Source organism: Chamaea fasciata, unplaced genomic scaffold (genome assembly GCF_029207755.1).
Source record: "Chamaea fasciata isolate MVZ Bird 193981 ecotype frontalis unplaced genomic scaffold, bChaFas1.0.hap1 SCAF_3, whole genome shotgun sequence".
NCBI lineage: Eukaryota > Metazoa > Chordata > Aves > Passeriformes > Sylviidae > Chamaea > Chamaea fasciata.
This window is the reverse complement of record NW_027094088.1, coordinates 86,924,046-86,933,687: the sequence shown is the minus strand read 5'-3', so window position 1 is coordinate 86,933,687 and position 9,642 is coordinate 86,924,046. Positions and strand designations below refer to the sequence as shown.

The window sequence follows — 9,642 nt, the reverse complement described above, 5'->3', positions numbered from 1 at the left end:
TCATAGGCACATTGCTGCTAGATACAAAAAATAGGCCAGGTCTGTCAAGTGGTGTAGGTCAAGATCAGAAGAATCACCATCAACAGATACCTTGAGGCAGTGGTCTGATACCTCTGTACAGAACACACAGTAAAGAAGGATTGATGGGCAAAACCTTCCTCAATTCAAAGAAGCCTTAGGTCTGCAAACTCTGGTTCCCATGAAGGACTTCAGTTATACTGTTACTATACTTTTATTTGCAGGGAAAACAATACAGTGGCACATAAGCAATTCAGGAGATCTCTGAAATGTATCAAGTACAGCTTCCTTATTCAGTTGTTGAATAGATCAGCTAGGAATGGTACTCTTCTGGACCTAAATATAAAGAAGAGTTGTTTTAAAACATGACCATCAACGGCAGTCTTGTGTGCATTGCTCATGAGATCACAGAGTTTTAAAGACCATGAGCATTCACAGGTGACATTAAGAGGCCAAAACCTCAGCAGAAGCTCAAACTTATAAGAGCAAGGAATAAAAAAACCAAACCAAACCAAAACAAAAACACTTCTCTACCTATGTAAGTGGACAGCACATGTGCAAGGACCCTGTGGGTCCACTTATGAATGGGACTAGCAAACCACTCACAAACAGCACAAAAATGTTGAGGTACTTAATGCCATCTCTGCCTCAGTCTCCTTTGTTAAAGTCAGTTTCAAATTCTTTTTACCAAGAAAGAAAGAAAGAAAGAAAGAAAGAAAGAAAGAAAGAAGAAGCAAGTAACAGTAAGAAGTATGTAAGAAAGAAAGAGAATAAAAGAAGCAACCAGTAAGAAGCATGTGAGAAAGAAAGAGAATTGTGGTGGTGTGGGATTCAGTTTTGTGTTTGTTCATATATGCATTTCAGTTTGTTCCAGTGTAATGGTACCCCCTTCCATTCATTCCCCTTGGTTCACTCCCAAGTTGTTTGTCCAGCCTCTGTCAGTGTCAATCATATGTTATGTAACCAGCTGGTCCTGTCCATCACTCTGGGGCCTCTGCATCAAAAAGTTTCCAGGAGAGGCATCAAGTGATTGGGCAGGATTCAGGTTTCCCCCTCACCTTCTCCTACGACTTGTTGTCCCATCTGCATGTTATGTATTGAGCCACTCCCTGTCTGCTCCTTATTGGTCCCTTGCTGTACCCATTCCTCTGCAACACCCCCCCTTAAAAGTCAGGTCCCTTAGGTGCTTTGGGTCTTCTCTGAGGCAGAGCCCTGAGGTGTGGACCCCTGGTCCAATAAACTCAGCTTGTTTCACCTCACTGGAGTGCCTCCTTTTGTCTCTCCCACCTTCGCTGCATCCCTGCTCCTGGCTGACAAGAGTCTTGGTGTTGCCAGGGTGCCAGGGCTGGCTGAGCCAAGTGACACAGGGCACCGTGACAGAGAATAAAAGAAGCAACCAGTATGAAGGACGCGAGAAAGGAGAAGAAAAGAAGCAACCAGCAAGAAGTGTGTGGGAGAGAAAGAGAAAGAAAGAAGCAACCAGTAAGAAGCATGTGGGAGAGAAAGAATAAAGAAGTAAGAAGTATGGAAGAAAGAAGGAGAGAAAGAAAGAAAGAAAGATGTAATAAGTAAGCAATATGTAGGAAAGCAAGAAAGAAAGAAGATAGAAGTCACAAGTAAGAAGTATGTGAGAAAGAAAGAAAGAAACATTAGAAATATGTGGGAAAGAAGGAAGAAAGAAGTAAAAAGTAAGAAGTATATGAGAAAGAAAGAAGTAAAGTATGTGAGAAGAAGGAAGGAGGAAGAAAGATAAAAGAAGTAAGAATTATGAAAGAAAAAGAAAGGAATAAGATAGAAGAAAGAAAGTGGCAAGAAAATAGAAAAAAATTAAAAATATGAAAGAACAAAAGATAGAAGAAAGAAGAAGTATTTAAGAAAGTATTAGAGCAAAAAGAAAGATGAAAGAAGAAGGAAGAAAAAATGAAGAAGAAAAAATAGAACAAATTTAAAAAGAAGAAAGAAAGATGAAAGAAAGAAAGAAGAAGAAGTTAAGGGAGAAAGACGAAAGCGGGAAAGAGAGAAAGAAGAAAGAAAGGCTAAATAAGAAAGAGGAAAGAGAGAGAGAGAACGAAAGAAGAAAGAAAGATGTAAGAAGTATGTAAGAATGAAAGAATGAATGAAATAAGTACCAAGATGTAAGTACTAAGAAGTTAGAAGTAAAGGAAGAAAGGAAGGGAGAAAGAAAGATAGGCAGAAAGAAAGAAGTAAGAAATATGTGAGAATGGAAGAATGAAAGAAAAAAAAAACAGAAGAAAGAAGTTAGAAAGAAAGAATAAAGAAAGGTAGAAAGGAAGAAATCAGAAAAAAGGAAGGAAGGAGTGTGTGGGGGTTGGAGACAGGGAGAGAGGGAAAGACCCCTCCAACAGTCCTGACCATGTCTCGTTCCTCCCCTCCATCTTGCTGGTGAGGATCCCCTGCTTCCACTGTCACGTGGCCACATGCTGGAGAGTGGAGAATTCCATGGGTTATTTCTCGGTTTGGGAAGGTGGGAACGCCCAGGTGCCCCCTTGCAGGGGGCCCTTGCAACACTGAGGGTCTACTATATCATCTCTGGTGCTCTGGTGCAGAGTCTGGGGTCCCCTTTGGGGGCCCTTTGCTGGGCCATGACACCCCTCTGCTGTGGTTGAGCTTTTCCTGGGTGAAGGGCCCCCAGCTGTGCTCCTCTGCACAAGGAGAGTGAGCAGCCACTGCCTATGACCTGAGGGTTTTCCAACACACATTGAAAGCTCTCTCCTCCCACCCTTTGGTGGAGGGTCTGGGCCAGCTGGCAGCTGAAAGCCATGGGGCTGTCTTCTCCTCCCTGAGGGTGCTAAACTTCTGAATGTCCCCAGTTTTATCTTATATTCATCAGGGAGCCCTGAGTTTTATCCTCTATCAATCGGGGAGCTGCATAGGGTCTCACTCTGAAGGCCTGTTCAGGGTGTGGTGGTATTCTGTGCAGCTTTTGTATCACAGTTCTGCTATAATAGGCAAAAGTCTTTAACGAAAATGTTTAAGCCATAAACTATAATATTTCAGTCTCTGACTCCAAGGCTGTATAGAATCTGCTAGTAATAGAAAAAGAACTTCATCAGTGATAGAAAGATAGCAGATTTAAGTCTTTGACAAGGCAAATGTGTTGGGACTAGGAAAAAGAAGCCACAACTGTTTTGCGTGAATAGTGTGCCTAGATTTAATTTCTGCTATTCCAGGCCTGAATGTCTTTTTTTTTTTTTTTTTTTTTTTTTTTAATACCTAATATACATATAATATATATATTGTTTGTCTTGGGCTTTCCACATGTTTGTGGTCCTTTGCCTTTTAGATCATTTCCTGAGACAAGTCATATAACCACTACAAATCTTTAGAAACAATACTTTATTGGCTCCAGAACAATCTGCTTTATTTTCAGGAACAAGTATAAGGCAGAAACCATAGAAACTGTGGCTGCACAGATCAGTTTGGCTTAAAAGACCATTATTGCTTCTTCTTGTTTTTAGAAAGGGCTTTGGAACAACGACAAATTGACAAAAATGACATCTCTATGTACTGGACACTTTTGCAAATCATTTGCATCTCAACTACTTAAATGGTGATTCTAAGAAATATTTTTTAATTATACATAGTTTATGGATTCTGAACTCTTGAAAACACAGTTCTGTTATTTGTAATCCATGCAAAACAATATCTAAAATTATATCCATTCTGTAGTTCTCTTAGATACATGGATATCTTCATCCTTGATTTTTCAGTCAAATCATATTAAGTGAAAGAAATGGTAACTGTAAATATGAGGCAAAAAAGTACATATACATTGTTCAGATTTCTAGCCTTTCTTAGCTCACTTTTTAGCCAAACTGAAGATTGTATTATGATCTATTTTTACATGCACAACAATCTTTTGCAATAACTGAAGCCCTTACATCTATTGTCACCTGAGCTGAGCAAATTAGTTGTGAGTAAACATATTCTTAATTTTTTTATAAAAATCTTATTAAGAAGTGCAAAAGGGAGGCAGAATGTTGTAATAATAACAAGAACAAAACTTTTGAGTTATTGTGGTGCGGTGTGTTGACTTCACTGGCCTCCACGTACCCACCAATTCACTCTATCATTGCCTCTTCTCCACAGAAGAGGGGAAGAAAATATGATGAAAAGCTTGTGCATAAGGATGAAGAACACATACCAGTTACTGTCACAAGAAAATAAGACTCAGCTTAGGGAAATTAATTTATCATATTTCCAATTAATCCAAATAGGATAAAGAAGAAATAAACCCAAATATTAAAAACATCTTTCTCCCACCCCTTCATATTCCCTTCCTATTCAACTTCCCTTCTGATTTCTCTACCTACTCCCATCTGAGTGGCACGTGTAGAGGAGGAATGGGGGATAACATATTAACATATTATCTCTGCTACATATTTCTCCTCACACTGTTCCAATAAATTGTAGGGTTTCACCCATGCGATACAGTCTTTCATGAACTTCTCCAGTGTCAGTCCCTGCCACAGGTTGTGGCTTCACATGAACTGCTCCAGCTCGGTCTCTTCTCCATAGTGCCACAGGATCTGCCCGGAGTCTGCTCCCTTGTAGGCTCTTCACAAGATCGAACCTTCCTTTGGGAACATCCTTCTGCTCCAGTGTAAGCTTCTCCCTGGGCTGCAGGTGGCTATCAGCTCCACCATGGCCCTCCATGGGCTGCAGAGGGACAGCCTCCATTGCTTTCCAGCGTCTTCTCATGGAAGAGACCTGCACAGCACACTCTACTATCAAACTTTGCTACATAAACCAAATACATATGGACTCTGCGTAAGAACAGTGAGAAACCTCTAGGCTGTAAGAAAGTATAAACCTAAGTCTCTAGACTAAAGCTGACGTGTCAGATATAAATCTCTGTACTACCTATTCAGCCAGTGTCATATCTGCTTTGGTTTTGCAGCAATACAAAATAAATCAAAGTGGTTTCACAAAGCAGCACTTCTCAGTTAAGAATCTCCATTATTAAATAGTCAGTTTGCAAGGAACAAGATATATGGGTTCCATGTCTTTCAGAGTCCTGTATCACCTCCTTTCTTACTATCACATCATATTCACAGAAAATGACTCCCACATAGAGTGATCAGTGCTTGACAGAGTAAAAGGCTATTCTACAACAGGGATCAGTATTCCAGTGCAACTATAGAATAGCTACTTTGTTTTCCATATTTTCTTACATATATTATGTCCAATACATTTCTGAAAATGTCATGGTTTTTTTTTCTTATGAAGTCAAAGTACCATTCATTATAAAAAACAGAACTGAAAAGCAAAAGTCATTCTTGTGGTTGGCATAAATTAAAGCATAAACTCAGAGGCACAGATGTGGACTCTTACTAGCAACAGATCACAGTATTTTTATGGACAAATCTAAATCTAATGCTCAACCTAAATACGATTATGTTTGTTTTCTCTGTTGGTTGCATCTGGTACTTGCAAGGATTTTATTCTCAAGTGTTAATTTTCATCAACAGAATAATTCTAATTGTTGTTGTAATTTGATAGTATCGTTGTTTTTTGGAGTTTGACACAGCCAGACAGTCCTGGGTGAAACTAAATATCTTGCGTCTGTGATCCCAATTTATGAAAATTGCATAGGCTGCTAAAATTAGTTGTTTCTAGGCCATTTTATGTGATGACACGGGTTGCCTTTTGTGTGTGTTTGCAGGAGTGAGAGACAATGCATCTTTGCTTTTCCTTTCTGACACACACTAGAAAATAGAGATATACTGTGTTCTCCTATATATAACACTGACATATACAATTGGATACCTCTTCTTTTTAGTTCTCTTGTTCTAGCTGCTAACAACTGAGTGTTAATATGGTATAAAAGCTATTAAAATATATTTATATACTGTCTGTTTATACTATCTTTTAAATTAAAAATCTATAAATGCAGGTTTTAATAATTTCTTGAAGTTGGTATTATATCTGTAAGAAAAATTACTATTGCAGAAAATAATCTCTTCTGGTTTGGTAATACATATTTATGCCTTTAAACTGCTCCTTTTGTTAGAATTTTTTTATCATCTTAGTATATTTTGCTTAGGAGGAAGTTTCTTCTGTTATGGAGAGGAATATGTCCTCTTCCTCTCTATCTTTCATCATCTCCAGCATTTCTAGGTCTGAGTATTTTTTTTTCTTTCTCCATAAGAAGTTCCCAAGAGTATTTATAAAATTACTTTGAAAAACAGCAAAATAATAATTTTGCAATATTTTGTCAGTCTTACCTGAGTGGCAAATGTGATCTAAAATGGGTTATTGTTAGATATCATTAAACTCCGATGTATTTTATTTCCTGCTGCTGCATATATTGATAGAAGATTTGAAATTCCCTCTTTTATTGGTCAAGTCTTCAATGAATGAATTTTTCACAAAATTCAGAATTCATCAAATTAAAATAATTCAAAGTCTTTTCTCACAGCGTTTAGACCCCCAAATAATAAAATTTTTGTTTGTTTTGCTACTAAAACCATCACAGAATGCATTGTGGAAGCCTGCAAGTACACAAGACAGACTACAGCACAACTGCCTTTCTTAGTGGTGATGTCACAGTTATGTAAAGAAGAAAATATATTTGTAAAGAAAAGAAAGAACTAAGGAAAATATATTAAAAGGTGTCACCAAGCATTAGGAACCTAGATGGTTGCAGGATAGAATTAGATTTTATGGATGAGAGGTAATAGCATTCCCACTGACTTACGAGTAGTAGGATGTCACACAGTATTCGGGAACAGCTAAACTCCTGTATGACACAAGAGGATAGAAATGTATTGTCTTCAGGCTTAAAAAGATAAAAAATATGCAGAGTACAGTGTGAGAATTTTTTTTCTTTCCAATTTAGAGAAGCAAAAGACATTTTAGAGGAAAGAATATGTATTTATTTTTGTTGACAATTTATTGACCTTGCTTCTTTGGGAATCTGTTTTTAAATTCTTTTGCATTGGCTCATAGTTTTGTTTCCTTCCTGTCTATTCTTTAAGCTTCTGTCCGGTATTATTCTGTATGTGCATACTACAGCTATGAGTTAGGCTGATTTCCCTTTGTATTTCTGTGATGCTTTTTGAGACACTGAGGCAAAAATAGTGAAGAATATGAGAATGAAAAGAATGGTGTTAGTATCCAGAAAAGGTAATAGTTTTTCTTTTTTCCTTATTTATCATCTTTTCATTCTTATATTCAGTAGAAACTATTTGGTTTAATATTCTTTCAAACAATATCCTTACAATCTAAACTTAATAAGTCTTTGATGGAAAGTTAAATGAAACTCTAGCCAGCGTAGGGGGTGTAGCAAGATATGGCTGTGGGGCCTGGGGCTGCCCCATGCTGGACACAGATGCTTCAAGTCAACTCACCCACCACAGGGCACAGCTGAGCCCACAGGTGAGGGTGTAGTGGCTTCAGGAAAACACAATAAAAAAACAGGCAAAAAATGCTAGATAGTGGAGGGACAACAGAATCGAAAAGAATGAGAAAAAAAAAAAAAAAAGGCAACACCTAGGTGAAAGAAGAAATCTAGGAGGTAGTACTCCAGGCACTAGAGCAGAAATTCCTCTCAGGCATGTGGGAAGAACCCAAATCAAATCTTGTTTGCCCAGGACAGTGACTGGCAAGGGAACTCTGTGTCTTTATGTGAACTCATGAGCTTTTTCATCTCATTTTCTCCCCTGCTCTCATAAGAATGGAGTGGAGCGTGAGAGAGTGGCTGAGAGGGAATTTGGCAGCCAGGCAGCATCAACCCATCACACACACACTAGATGCAACATAAAAGATGTAGGTAAAGCAGAATATAGAACATAAAATACCTAATATCATATGTATTTCCAGAATTATCCTGATTTCAAATTCAGACCTTTATGGCAAGATCCTTTATGGCAGCTCTGTGATGAAAGAAAAGGCAGCTTAGACACAAGGCAGCACATTCTGGTTATAAAGTAAAAGGAAATGTTCTTCAGATTGTAATTGAAATAATTGGTGAAAGAGTGAAATTGCACACACAGAAAAGTTTTGTCAAGGTCTCAAGAGCAGCGCTAGGACAGTGTTCCTGATCAGTGCCCCCACTGCCCTCACCTGGGACCCCACATCAGTCTTTGGGGGTACCAGGTGCTGCTTCTGGGCCCAGTGAAGCTGTAGCAGGGCTGGACTCCGGCCCCACAGCCCTGCCCAGTCTGGCCATGGGCCCTGCTGATCTGGGCTCACTCTTTGGCTCAAGCTGAGGCTATCCTCAGGCTGTGCCCAGGCATTTGCCTCATACCCAGGGCTGAGGCTCCCTCAGTGTGCCTCCCACTGTCTTGTACCTGGCTGGGGTGACTTGTCCCCATCTTCCCCAGCAAATAGGTAAGACTTTGGGAGGGAGAACTGGAACTGATATGCAAGGTCAAAGGGATATTCCATTTCACATGGCATTGTGTTCAAGTATAAGAGCTCATGGAAGAGGAGGAAGGTGGCATTCTCATGGTTGTACTGCTTGTCTTACCAAGTAATTTTTCCCATTCCAAGGTGCTGGTTTCCTGGAATAGACTGAGCATGTGCCTGCTGATATTAAGCAGTGAATGATTTCCTTATTTTTCTTTGCTTCCATACATACTTTTGCTTAACCTGCTAAGCTGTTTTTGCCTCCCTTTTGCTGTTCTGGTTCTCTCCCTCATCCCATGGGAGTGGCATAACCAGTGACAGGTTGGGAGCTCAGCTATCAGCTGAGGTCAACCCACCACAAGCAGATAGTTGTCCTGACTACAGAAAAGAATTTAATATTGTGCTGCAATGAGTATAAAGCTACAAAGTCTGCAAAAGTAATATATGAGTCTAGAGAGATTTCTGGAGAAATAATTAGATGGTATTATTAGAAAGAAGAGGTCTTTTAGTGCAAACTGATATATTTATACTAGATTTTATAAGAAAAGACTTTAATGGACTTGTACATATTGGCAGAGCCTTGAGATCTTTTCCAAATAATTCTTATTTTACTTATGAAGTGGAAAATACATATGTCCTTGTTAAGACAGCCATGCATTCAGAGTGCCTCAATAAAAACTTCAAGGGGCTTCAAGGATCAGCACCACGTTAGCTAGAAGTCTTTCATACCTTTTCTATGTAGCAATCCGATGGGCAGCTCCAGCTCTTTCCTTCTTCTCTCTTCCTACTGCAGCTCCAGCTCACTGCTTCCTGTCCCTAGCACTGCCACCTAACCTATCTGTCCCTCGTACAGTTGCTTACCTTACCTATCCCTCACACCTCAGCCAACAGCCTCCAACTGACTCTCTACCAACTCACTCACTCTTTGATCACACCCAGCTGTGAGGGCAAGGCTGTTCCCACTCTTTGGTAATTAACACAGCTGCAATGTATCGGAGGCAGGATTGCCTTTAGTACTATCTCTGTCTTCCCACATTTGACAGTTAGCTTCCTGGGGTTTTGGGTTTTTTTTTTTTTTTAACACGTTAGCTTATGATCTACATGCAGGATATCGTTTTTCTAAGGAATGAATTGGAATGCATTTTGCCTTCTCTCCTAGTGCTAGGAGCACATCACTATTTGTTTACAAGCCTTTGTAATTTATATACCAACACCCTGAAGGCAGGGTAACTGAGGTTCTTTTTAATAAAG

The 9,642-nt window shown here is 39.3% G+C and overlaps 1 long non-coding RNA gene across 1 annotated transcript; it reads right to left on the bottom strand.

Annotated features, from left to right (window-relative positions):
* Positions 1-3,388: 3,388 nt before the first annotated feature.
* Positions 3,389-9,264, bottom strand: LOC136287817 (uncharacterized). Its single transcript, XR_010720357.1, has 4 exons — positions 9,121-9,264; positions 7,842-7,916; positions 6,740-6,820; positions 3,389-4,749 (listed from the first exon to the last, which is right to left on the bottom strand). It is a non-coding gene; the product is annotated as an uncharacterized lncRNA (long non-coding RNA).
* Between the last annotated feature and the right edge of the window lie 378 nt (positions 9,265-9,642).